We start from the raw sequence: 12,823 nt of genomic DNA, 5'->3' as shown, positions 1-12,823 counted from the left end.
AAAAAATACTTTCCCTATTGAATTGCCTTACCATCTTTGTCAAAAATCAAGTGACTCTAAATGAAAGGGTTTATTTCTGAATTACCAGTTCTGTTCCATTGATCATTATGCCTGTCCTTATGTCAATACCACACTGTTTTGATTATAGCACCATTTTATTAAGTTTTGAAACATGGTAGTGTAGGTCTTCCAACTTTCTTCTTTTGTACAAGTTTTTTGTTAAGTTTATCCCTTTTGTTGTATTGTGAATTAAATTTATTTTTTATTTTTATTTTCAGACTTGTTCATGTACAGTTGTTCATGTTCATGTTTCTACAATATGTAGAAAGATTCTTAAATTTAGGTACAATTCATATACATGAAATTTATCTTTTTGAAGTGTGCAAGTTAGTGGTTTGGGGTATATTTCCAATGGTTTGTAGTATATTCACAATTGTGCAACCATCACCAGTAACTAATCCCAGAAAACTTCATCACCCTGAAAAGAAACCCTATCTCCATTTCTCTTTCTACCCAGTCCCTGGCCACAGCTAAACTACTTTTTTGTCTCTGGATTTGCTCTTCTGGACATTTCATATAAATGGAGTCATATAATACATAGACTTTTGTGTCTGGCTTCTCTCACTGAGCCTGTTTCTAAGGTTCATCCATAGTACATTAGTGTATGTGTATTAGTACTTCTTTCCTTTTTATGGCTGTTATAATTATATATACATATATAATTATATATGGCTGTTATATATTAGTGTATTAGTGTACATGTATTAGTACTTCTTTCCTTTTCCCTTCTTATGGCTGGATAATATTCTACTATGTAAACATGCCACATTTACAACAAATTTTTGTAAATTAATCTGATATACTGTGACCCTCCTGAAGTTACTTCTTTGTTCTAGCAGATTTTGTGGGGGGGCAGAAAGAGTGTGAAGTCTTCAGGATTTTCTACATCATGTCATCTGCGAATGAAGATAGTTTTATTTAGTCCTTTCCAATGTGGATGCCTTTCATTTCCTTATATTATCTTATATTATATTATTATATTACACTGATTAGAACCTCCAGTACAATGCTGAATAAAAGTGACAAGTGGAACTGAGTATTAACCCAAAGAATATGAAAACACTAATTCAAAAAGATATATGCACCCCTATGTTTACTGCAGCATTATTACATTATTTACATTATTTGCATTATTTACAGTAGCCAAGATATGGAAGCAATCCATGTATCCATCTATATATATATATATATATATATATCTCCTATACACATACACATACACACACAGAGGAATATTACTCAGCCATAAATAAAAATGAAATCTTGCCCTCTGCAACAATGGATGGCTCCATAGATGGATCTAGAGAGTATAATGCTAAGTGAAATAAGAGAAAGACAAATACTGTATGATTTCACTCATATGTGGAATTTAAGAAACAAAACAAATTAAGACAAACCAAGAAACAGACTCCTAACTAAAGAGAACAAACTGATGGTTACCAGAGAGGAAGTGGGTGGGGACATGGGTGAAATAGGTGAAGCAGATTAAGAGTACACTTACGATGAGCACTGAGTAATGTATAAAATTGCTGAATCACTATACTGCACACATGAAACTAATATAACACTGTATGTTAACTATACTGGAATAAAAATAAAAATAAATTAAATTAAAAAGTGGTATCTGGATATACTTACCTTGTTCCTCATCTTAAGAGGAAAATATTCAGTCTTTCCCTATTATATACAATGTTAGCTGTAAGTTTTTTTAGATGCACTTTGTCAGGTTGATGAATTTCCTTCTTATTTCTAGTTTCTTGAGGTTTTGTCATGAATGGATGTTGGATTTTTGTCAAATGTTATTTCTATGTCTACTGAGATGTCATTTTCTGCCCTTTATTTCATTACAATGATGTAGTAAATTAATTTTCACATATTTAACAAGCTGTGAATTCCTGGAATGAATCCCACTGGGTCAGGGTAAATAATCCCTTTATGTTGCTAGATTTGGTTTACTAATAATTTAAAGTTTTTTGTCTGAATTAAGAGGATATTAATTTGTAGTTTTCTTACGACGTCTTTGTCTGATTTGGGTATCAGGCTAATAATGGCCTCATAGAATGAATTACGAACTGTTCCCTCTTTTCCGAAAGACTGGCAATATTTCTTCTTTAAATATTTAAGTAAATTGTAGAAATACAATTGATTTTTTGTAATTTCTACAATTGATTTTTTATATTGACCTTGAATCTCGTGGCCTTGTTAAACTCTATTAGTTCTAATAGTCAAATTTGTTTGTTGGATTCTACAGAATTTTTTGCATACAGAATTCTTGTGATGTCTTTGTCGGGCTTTGGTAGCAAGGTAATATTGGCTTCATGGGATGAGTTGGGAAGTATTCCTTCCTCTATTTTCTGAACAAGTTTACGAAAGCTAGTTATTATTTATTCTTTTTTAAAAGACTTTATTTATTTATTTGACAGACAGATATCACAAGCAGGCAGAGAGGAAGGCAGAGAGAGAGGAGGAAACAGGCTCCCCACCGAGCAGAGGGCCCAATTCGGGGCTCGATCCCAGGACCCTGAGACCATGACCTGAGTCGAAGCAGAGGCCTCAACCCACTGAGCTACCCTGGTGCCCCAGTTATTATTTATTCTTTTAAGTACTTGTAGAGGGGCACCTGGGTGGCTCAGTGGGTTAAGCCTCTGCCTTCAGCTCAGGTCATGATCTCAGGGTCCTGGGATCCAGGCCAGCATCAGGCTCCCTGCTCAGCGGGGAGCCTGTTTCTCCCCCTCTCTCTTCCTGCCTCTCTGCCTACTTGTGATCTCTTTCTCTCTGTCAAATAAATAAATAAATAGTCTTTAAAAAAAATAATAAGTACTTGGTAGAATTGACCAATGAAGCCATTTATGCCTGGGTTTTTCTTTGTAGGAAGATTTTTTTAATTACTAATTTATTTCATTATTATAGATCTATATGGATTTTTTATTTCTTTTTGAGTCAGTTTGGCAATTGTGTCTTCCTCAAAAATTGTCAATTACATCTAAATTGTCTAATTTCTTGGCATGAAGTTTCTTATTACATTCCCTTAAGTCCTTTTCATTTCTGAAAAGTCAATAATTATGTCCCGCTCATTCACTTCTAATCTTGTTAATTTCTCTCTCTGTGTGTGTGTGTGATTTTTTAAAGATTCATTTATTTATTTGAGAGAGAGAGAGAGAGAATAAGAAGGGAGAAGGTCAGAGAGAGAAGCAGACTCCCCATGGAGGTGGGAGCCCAATGTGGGATTTGATCCTGGGACTGGATCCCGGGATTCTGGGATCATGACCTGAGCTGATGGCAGTCGCTTAACCAAGTAAGCCACCCAGGTGCCCTGTTTTTGTTTTTGTTTTTTTCCTTGATTAGACTACCTAAAGACTTGTCAATTTTGTTGAATTTTTCCAAAGAACCAACTTTTGACTTTATTTTCTCTAATGTTTTTTGTTTTGTATTTTGTTAATTTCTAATCTGTATGGTTTCCTTCTGCTTCTTTTTTTAGTTTCTACAGGTAGAAGCTCATGTTATTGATCCTTTTTCTGTAGGCATTTTTATCTATTTTTGAAAGTTTATTATTATTAGTTTCAGGTGTACATGATTCATTATTTGTATGTACTGTGAAATGATCACAATAAATCTAGTTAAAATAGGTCACATACAAAGTTACAGAATTTTTTTTCTTGAACTTTTAAGATCTACTCTCTTAGCAACTTTCAAATATGCAATACAGTATTACTAACTATAGTCACCATGCTTCACATTACATCCCCATCACTTATTTGTAACTGGAAGCTTTTAAATATTGACCCAACCCCCGACTCCCATCTCTGGCCAACACCAATCTGTTTTCTGCATCCATGAGTTTGATTTTTTTCCCCCATAGGATTTAAAGCTATTAATTTTCCTCTATGTACCACTTGAGCTACATCATACAGATTTTTGATATTTTGTTTTTCCCCTTTCATTCAACTAAAAATATTTTCTAATTTCCCTTGTAGATTTCTTCTTCAACCCATTAGTTAATTAAAAGAGAACTGAACTTCCAAATATTTGGGGATATCCCAGATTTCTAGGTGTTGATTTCTAACTTAATTCTAGCATGTTTAGAGAACATACCTTGTATATTTTTAGTCCTTGTAGAGTTATGAGACATATTTTATATATACAGGATATATATTCTGTTGTCTTTGGTGGAATGTGAGATCAAGTTGGTTAATAGTGTTGTTTGAGTCTTTAGTATGCTTGCTAAACTAAAGCTTTAGTATGCTTTTCTCTCTAGTTCTATCAAGTATTGGGAGTAGGGTATTATTGAAGTCTCTTGCTCTAATTGTTGTGTTGTCTGTTTCTCCCTCACTTCTGTCAAATTTTACTTCATGTACTTTAAGCCTTATTAGATATGTATATATTTATAATTACTTTATTTTCCTACTGAATTGAACTTTTTATCATTATGAAATATCTTTTTTTTCTAGTAGTAGTATCTATTTTGTCTGCTTTGAATTTTTATTTCTGTGCCCTTTCATGATCTTCTCTATACCTGCATGCTGCTTGAATACATGAAGAGCTTATCAGAGCACTATGACCATCTTTTTTTAAAAGAATTTATTTGTCACAGAGATACAGAGAGGGAGCACACAAGCAGGGGCAGCTGCAATCATTACCTGAGCCAAGCAGATGCTTAATTGTATGAACCACCCAGGTGTCCCAGCACTATGCTATCTTATTTCCCAGATCTCCTTGATAAATTTCTGGATAGTTTGCCAGTTCATTTTTTTTGCCTTAGCCACTACTAAATCCACAGACTATCTGAGCCACTATTTTGCCTTGTTTGTATGCCACTGAGTTTGCTACTGTTCTGATGATGGCATTGGGTATAGTCTGTCCAAGTTCCACTCCACTCTGATGGTTAAGTTGCTAGTTATCATGGCTTGTCCCTTTGTAATAGAACAGGCTCTCCCTGTTCTTAAAACATGGTTCTACTGATTTTCATGAATAACTGCTTTGCTGTTTTAAGTACCTGTGGTCAATTTCAGGGTCCTGAAATGGTTGCTTTGATCATTTTATCCAGTTTTATTGGTACTTTTGGGGAAAAGGACTTGTCAAGCTATTCATTCTACCATACTAGAAGTCCCACCTCATAATTTTCCTTTATGATTATGTTTTTGTCAGGTCTTTAGCATCAATATTATGCTGGCCTCATAATGTGAATTAAAAATGCTCCTATTTTTTGGAAAAAGTTTGTGTAACTGTTATTTCTTCCACAAAAAATGCATGATAAAGTATTGAAATCACGTAGGCCTACAGCTTTCTCTAAGAGAGTTGTTTGATTCCGTTTCTTTATGTATTTTACAACTATTCAGATTAAAGAATTTGTCCATTTTATCTAAGTTGTAGAATTTATTGGCATAAAATTGATCCTACTATTAATATTCTTTTAGTGTCTGTAGGATTTGAGCTAATCTTTCATCTTTCATTCATGGTATTCGTAATTTGTGTTTCCTTGCTTTTTCTTGACCAGTATCACCAGAGGGTTTATCAATTATTAATCTTTTCAAGGGATCAACTCTTGGATTTATTCATTTTCTCTTTTATTTATCTGTTTTCTGTTTCAGTGATTTTTGCTCTTCATTATTTCTTTCATTTTTCTTGGGTTTAATCTTTCCTAGCATCTTAAGGTAAAATCTTAAATTATTCATTCAAAGCTGTATTCTTTTCTAAAACAGGTGTTTAAAGCTACAAACTTCCTTGTAAAAACTACATTAGCAGCATCCACATTTTGATATTTAGTGTTTTTGTTATCATGTAGTTCAAAATACCTCCTAATTTTCCTTATAATTTGATATTTGGGAGGGTGTTAATTTCCAAGTATTTGGGCTTTTTCTAGGTATCTGTTATTGATTTCTAATTCTATTGTGATCAGAGAATATACTGTGAGACTTGACATTTCACAGTCCACCATACAGTCTGTCCTTGTGAACACTACATGTATGCTTCAGAGGAATATGTACTCTGTATTTGTTGGGTGTAGCATCAGATCTTTCATATTTTTACTGATTTTTTAAATTTAATTTCTTTTCAGTGTAACAGAATTCATTGTTATGCACCACACCCAGTGCTCCATGCAATACGTGCCCTCCATAATACCCACCACCAGGCTCCCCCAACCTCCCACCCCCTCACCCCCTTCAAAACCCTCAGATTGTTTTACTGATTTTCTAATTGTTCTATTAATTACTAAAATCTTTAATAGTAATTGTGAATGCACTGATCCCTCTCTTTATCAGTTTTCTTCATCCGTATTGAAACTCTATTAGATGTGTACTTAGAATTGTTATGTCTTCCTGGTGAACTGTGTTATAGAGTGAATTGTGTCCTCCTAGTTTGAATTCCTGGGTGAATTTCTGTATAGCAGCCTAACCTACAATGTGGCTGTATTTAGAAACAGAGCTTTTAAAGAGGAAATTAAGGTTAAATGGGGTCATAAGCTCTTAACTGTAGAGAACAAACTGATGGTTACTAGAGGGAAGGTGGGTAGGGGGTGGGTTAAATAGGTGATGGAGATTAAGAAGGGCACTTGCTGTGATGAGCGCAGGGTGTTGCATGTAAGTGTTGAATCACTAAATTCCACACCAGAAACTCACAGTACACTGTATGTTAACTGGAATTTAAATAAAAATTGGATTAAAAAAAAGTGAGATCATAAGGGTGGGGCCCTAATCTAATAGGACTGATGTTCTTGTAAGAAGAGGGAGATATCCGAGATCTCTCCACCTGTGCACAGGTCTAAAAGAAAGGCCATGTGAGGATACAGATTCTCGGAGGAGAGGCCTCACCACAAACCAATCTGGATGGAACTTGCTTTTGGACTTCTAGCCTCCCAGAACTGTGAGAAAGTAAGTGTCTGGTGTTTAAGCCACATAGTCTATGGTATCTTGTTATGGCAGCCTGAGCTAAGACAGATTGCCTCTTATCTCTAGGAAATATTCTTTCTTAGGACAAACTCCATGTTTTCAAGTTTACTTTGTCTTTTATCAATATAATCATGTCAGCCTACTGTGTTCATGATATATCTTTCTCTATCTTTTAAATTTCAGCCTATTTGTGCCTATATATCTATAGCGCATTTCTTCTACATAGTATACATACAGTTGATTTTGGCTTTTTTATCCACTCTGACAATCTCTGCTTTTATTTGGAGTGTTTAATTCATTTACATTTGTTTTAATTGTTGACATGGTTGAGTTGAAATCTACCATCTTGCTATTTCTTTTCCATCTGTCCCTTCTGTTTTTTGGTCCTCTCTTATTCCTTTCCTTTTTTCTTTTTCCTTTCCTGACTTATTTGATTAACAAAGCAAATATCTGTTAGTAATGCATTTTATTTCCCCAACTGGCCTCTTAGCGTATTCTTAAAATTTAATGCTTGCTCTAGAATTAATAATACACATTCATAACCTATCAAAGTCTAGTTAAGAGTCAATATTTTACTTCATACCTCCTTCTTCATACTTCCCACTTCTCTCGATACCTGACACTTCACAAGTGTAATAACCTTAATAGTATAACCCATTTACAGTCACACATCCTTTCAGCTGTATTTGTCTCATCTTTCCTTTTTTTTAAAAAATATTTTATTTATTTATTTGACAGAGAGAGATCACAAGGAGGCAGAGAGGAGGCAGAGAGAGAGGGGGAAGCAGGCTCCCTGCTGAGCAGAGAGCCTGATGCGCACATCGATCCCAGGACCCTGAGATCATGCCCTGAGCTGAAGGCAAAGGCTTTAACCCACTGAGCTACCCAGGTGCCCCCTCATCTTTACTTCTACAAGTATAAATTCCATCTTGCATAAGTAAGAAATCACAAAAAAATAGAGTTTTATATTTACCCACTTATTTACAATTTCTAGTGCTCTTTATCTCCCCCTGCCCAGCATATTCCAGCTGCTTCATCTTCCATGAACTCTGTTCTCTGTTCCTCAGCACAGTGGAATCACCATGCCTTGTTTGGACTCTGGCTCACAAATCCGTAGAAAATTACCCCCAGTTAGGAGCCAGGGTAAACAGGGGCTCACTTCCTTTCTCTCAGGGACTGTAGATATATGCTGTCTGTTATCCAATGCCTCAAGAGATACCCAACATGAGGTTTCAAAGTCAAAACAGAATAAGGAAGCATTAACCTGGGAGGGCACCCTGGCATATGAAATTGGAACCTAAGCAGAGTAATGAGGGTGTCTGAGTAGGAAGATGGCCTATTGTATGGTAAGAAACAAAGAGGGGTGGAGAGAAGGTCTAAGCAGTTTTCCTGACCCTGAGCAGTGCAAGAGGGGAGTTCTAGTTACTATGGCATTATAAGAAATCACTCTAAAACTTAATGACTTAAAACGGCAACGATCACATATTATCTCCCCAGGTTTACATAGGTCAGGAATTTTTATAGATCACAGCAGGAATGGCTTATTTCTTCTCCACAACATCTGAGATATCAGTTGAAAAACTTGAAGGCTTGGACCTGAATTCATTTGAATCCTCATTCATTCATTCAAATATCTGGCAGTTGATATTGGCTTTTACCTGGGTTTTTCCATGTGGTCTGGTCTGAACTTCCTCACAATCCAGTGGCTAGATTCCAAGTATTCAGAGAGAGAGAAACAGAGGCAGGCAGAAGTTGTGTTACCTTCTGACCTAGAAAATCATGTAGCATCACATTCACTGCATGCTACTGACTGAGGTAAATAATCCATTCAGGTTCAAGAGGAAAAAACTCTCAATAGAGAAGTATCAATATCTTGTAAGAAGAGCATGTAAAATGGGATATATACTGGCATGACTTTTGAAAATACAGTGCCACAGTTGGTGTTTTCACATGGGGGAGCAGGTTGTTGCAGGGTGTTGGAGCACAAGTTAGATGAAAAGGATGTCCAATGGGAGGGCAGCCAGCTTGTAATGCTGGTACCAGAACAGAGAGAAGAAGGCTACTGTGTGGGGAGTAGGCAGCCTCACACAGGATGACAGTCCAAGCAGGGTGAAGAAGGTGCCAGTATGTAAGTCAGGACTACACTGGGTGTCTGGCTCTGAGCAGGGTGAAAAGAATATCCAATGGGTGAAAGGATGCAGGGGGCAATGACCAGTACAGGGTGTTGAAACATTTGTGAAGTGAGAAGCTATCTCCAGAGGTTAGGAGGCAGTGGCATTAGTAGGAAACTGGTTACATTCAGGGGGATTTATCAAATAAGTAAATATATTGAGGATAATGGAACCCAGGTTTCTTATTATCAAAGAAAAAAGTTGCAAATATGGAAAAGGAAAAAAACTAGAATGAACTTTGAATAACTTTGAACAACTGAAAAGCAATGGGCACACTTAGCACCCAAATATTTCTTTCTAAATATGGCACTCAATAAGCCTGGAGTATCTTGTGCCAGAAAGTAAGTAAGTGCTCAAAAAAGGATGAGAACATGTCAAAATGGCACAGAAGCCATTATGAAGGGCATTCTACTGGCTAAAAGCTGGGACATTATGACTTCAAGATAAATAATGATAATGATATATTACAACTCACAGAATGAAATAGGATTCTATGAGTACACTAATGTAAATAAATTCAAAAATTGAAAGTTTGATGAGGAATAGGATAGTAGCTACATAATTTCAAAGTTACTTCTCAAAAAAATACTTTTTTTCTTTTAAAGCTTTTATTTGTTTAAGAGAGAGACAGGGAGAGCACGAGCAGGGGGAGGAGCAATGGGAGAGGAAGAAGCAGACTCCCCACTAAGCAGGGAACCCAACTGGGATCATGGTCTGAGCCAAAGGCAGATGCTCAACTGACTGAGCTACCCAGGTGCCCCTCCAGAAAATACTATTAAACAACAGAAAAAAAATTAAGGTGTAAGACACCACACCTTAATTAAGTGATCAAAGTGAACATCATCAATGACGGGACAAATGAAACCATGTGTCACCAAATAGAATGCAATGAGAAAAACAAGCTCGTATCTGTGATATTACAAATTGAGGAACTATTCCAGATGGAGACTAAAGAGATATAACAATGTTAAGTGAACTTTTGGCTATAAAGGATATTATTGGGACAACTAGTGAAATTTTAATGGGGGTCTAGAGATTGGATGGTAGCCACATTTCACTGTTAGTTTCCAGAATTTGATGCTTACACTCTGATCATGTAGTGTCCTTGTTTAAAGGAAATACACAAAAATATTTGGTATGAGGGATTATCATGTCAATAACTTACTCTCAAATTATTCATGAAAACTAGTTTTTTGTACTGTACTTGTAACTTTCCTGTAAATTTGAGGTTGTTTCAAGTTTTTAAGAAAATACCCTATGTAGCATTTTGCAACTCTGATCTTAAAACTTGGATTTCATTAATTAAGACACAACCTTAAAAACAAAATAATGGATTTCATACATGTGATACCTGCAGTGAAGTGTTTGTGTAATACAAGGAAAATATCAACATTCTCTATATACTAACTAGAAACCTTAAAAAACATAATCATAGCAATAAAGGTTGACAATAAATGTATTCTTCAAGAAATTATAATAGTTTTCATATGATCCAGTGATTCTACTCCTAGATATATACCTAAGAATATTGAAAACATGTCTACAGAAAAATCTGCACACAAATATTCATAGTGGCATTATTCATAATAGCCAAGAAAAGAAAAAAAGAAAAAAAAGCCAACCTAAATGTCCATCAAGTGATGAATAGATGAACAAAATTTTGGTATTTTTGGAATTATATATTCATCAATAAAAAAGAAGTATTGACACATGCTAAAACATGGCTAAATCTTGAAAATATGTGAGATGAAATAAGCCAGATACAAAAGGTCATATACTGTATGGTTCATTTGAATGAAATGTCAGAATAGGCAAATCCACCCAGGCAGGAAGCAGATTGGTGATTCTCAGGGGGCTGAGGGACTGGAGGATTGAGGAGTGACAGCTAATGTGTATGGGACCTCTTTGGGGGGTGATAAAAATGTCCCCAAATTAGTCAATAGTGAGGTTTGCACAACCTTGTGAATATACTAAAAACCGCTTCATTGTTCACTTTAAAGGAGTGAATTCTATGTTATGTGAATATCACAGTAAAAAAAAATCCAGTGAAAGTTTAATCTAGCATTAAATAGATGAGAAATCTATTAACAAATAAATAATCAGAAGTTTAAAAAACATGACAAAGAATATAAATTTTTGCCAGGGGCCAACATTATTCTAGAACTCATTTCACTTGAAAAACAGGTACTGCACACCTATATAAGAGCAATAAATCAATTAAAAATGGTGATCACAATGACTAGGGGGTGCTCCAGCTACTTAACATGAAGCGATCATGAAATATTAAACATCCTGCTAGGCATGAGATATTTCTATACAACAAATACACCCAACGTGCCAAAATTGCCCATGCTCAGAAATCCTGAACTAGTTAGTAAATGGTGCTTAAAAAAATTCATAATCCATATGGAAAAATTATGTTCCTGCTGTGTATCATATACAAAAAACAATTCCAGGTGGATTATAGACTTAAATATAGAAATTGTGAAAGTTATAAAGCCATATACTAGGAAAAGATATTTGTAATACACTTAATAAAAGATGAGTGTATGATTGCTACTACTAACCAAAGCAGTAATAGTGGCTTAAACAAAGTTTATTTTTCTCATAAAAAAATTAGTCTAGTGGTAGGCATTAAAAAGCTGATATAGTGGCTCCATGGAAATCAAGGACTGTTTTCTCTATTGTTTCCATTCTCAGTGACACTTCATGGTCTAAGATGGCTGCTGTACCTTTAACCATGTTCCAGGCAGGAATTTGGAGAAACGGGGTGAAATGGGAAAAAAAGGCATTCCAGAAAGCTTCATCTCCTGACTTTTGTGTACAATTCATTAGCTGCCACTACCTGTAACAGAGGCTGAGAAATAAATTTTCAACTGGGCATAATACCTGAAGTTCTATAGGGGAATGGATATAATGTAGGTATCTGAAAGTCTATGTTATAAACATCTAGAACAGGGGTCAGCAAACTAAGACCAGTGGCCCGAATCTGCCCCACAGCCTGTTTTGTAAATAAAGTTTCATTGGAACAGTCACACCCATTTATTTACCCATTATCTACGGCTGTCTTCTCACTACAGTGAGAGTTGAGGGTCCTGACGGGGCCTGCAAAGTCTAAAATATTTCTACTTTATCAAAAAAGTACACCGACCCCTAATCTAAAGATAAAGGTCTCCTATTAATATGAAAACAATAAAAAATAAAAATAAATGGATATGAAATATAAACAGGCAAGTCACAGACTACAAATATGTGCAACATCATGTATGAACGTTCCAAACATAATGCTGAGCATAAGAAGCCAGATACAAAGAATACATATTGTATTATTTCATTTATATGAAGGGCAAAAATTTAAAAAGCTAGTGAAAAGGGTTAGAATAGCAGTTATCTTTGGGGTTGAGAGAGGGCATCCAGGAGCCTTGTAGGATGAGGAATGCCTATATCTTAACTGGGTGCCATCTCTCTCTCACACACACACACATACACGCACGATATGTAAGTTGTACAATTTTTTTTCTAACCAACCCAATAGCACAGATACCTTCTTTTAAAACCTAAAAGTCTGGCAAAGATTAAAAAGTTTGGTAAGTCACTGCCCTGGTCAAAAGTAGAAGAGGGGCACCTGGGTGGCTCAGTTGTTGAGCGTCTGCCCTCGGCTCAGGTCATGATCCCAGGGTCCTGGGATAGAGTCCTGGGATCGAG

General features: G+C 35.7%; 2 protein-coding genes across 5 annotated transcripts in view; one reads left to right on the top strand and one right to left on the bottom strand.

The window, feature by feature from the left end:
* Positions 1–12,823, bottom strand: part of FAM149B1 (family with sequence similarity 149 member B1) — a 79,385-nt gene that overhangs the window by 56,570 nt on the left and 9,992 nt on the right. The window lies entirely within an intron of this gene.
* The window catches only part of ECD (ecdysoneless cell cycle regulator), a 47,226-nt gene continuing 41,214 nt past the window's right edge, over positions 6,812–12,823 (top strand). The window contains exon 1 of the mRNA XM_047702484.1: positions 6,812–6,929. The gene's annotated coding sequence lies outside the window, so the exon portion shown is untranslated. The remainder of the gene's footprint in view (positions 6,930–12,823) is intronic.

This window comes from Lutra lutra, chromosome 14 (assembly GCF_902655055.1).
Source record: "Lutra lutra chromosome 14, mLutLut1.2, whole genome shotgun sequence".
Lineage (NCBI taxonomy): Eukaryota > Metazoa > Chordata > Mammalia > Carnivora > Mustelidae > Lutra > Lutra lutra.
This window is presented reverse-complemented; position numbering and strand designations above follow the sequence as displayed.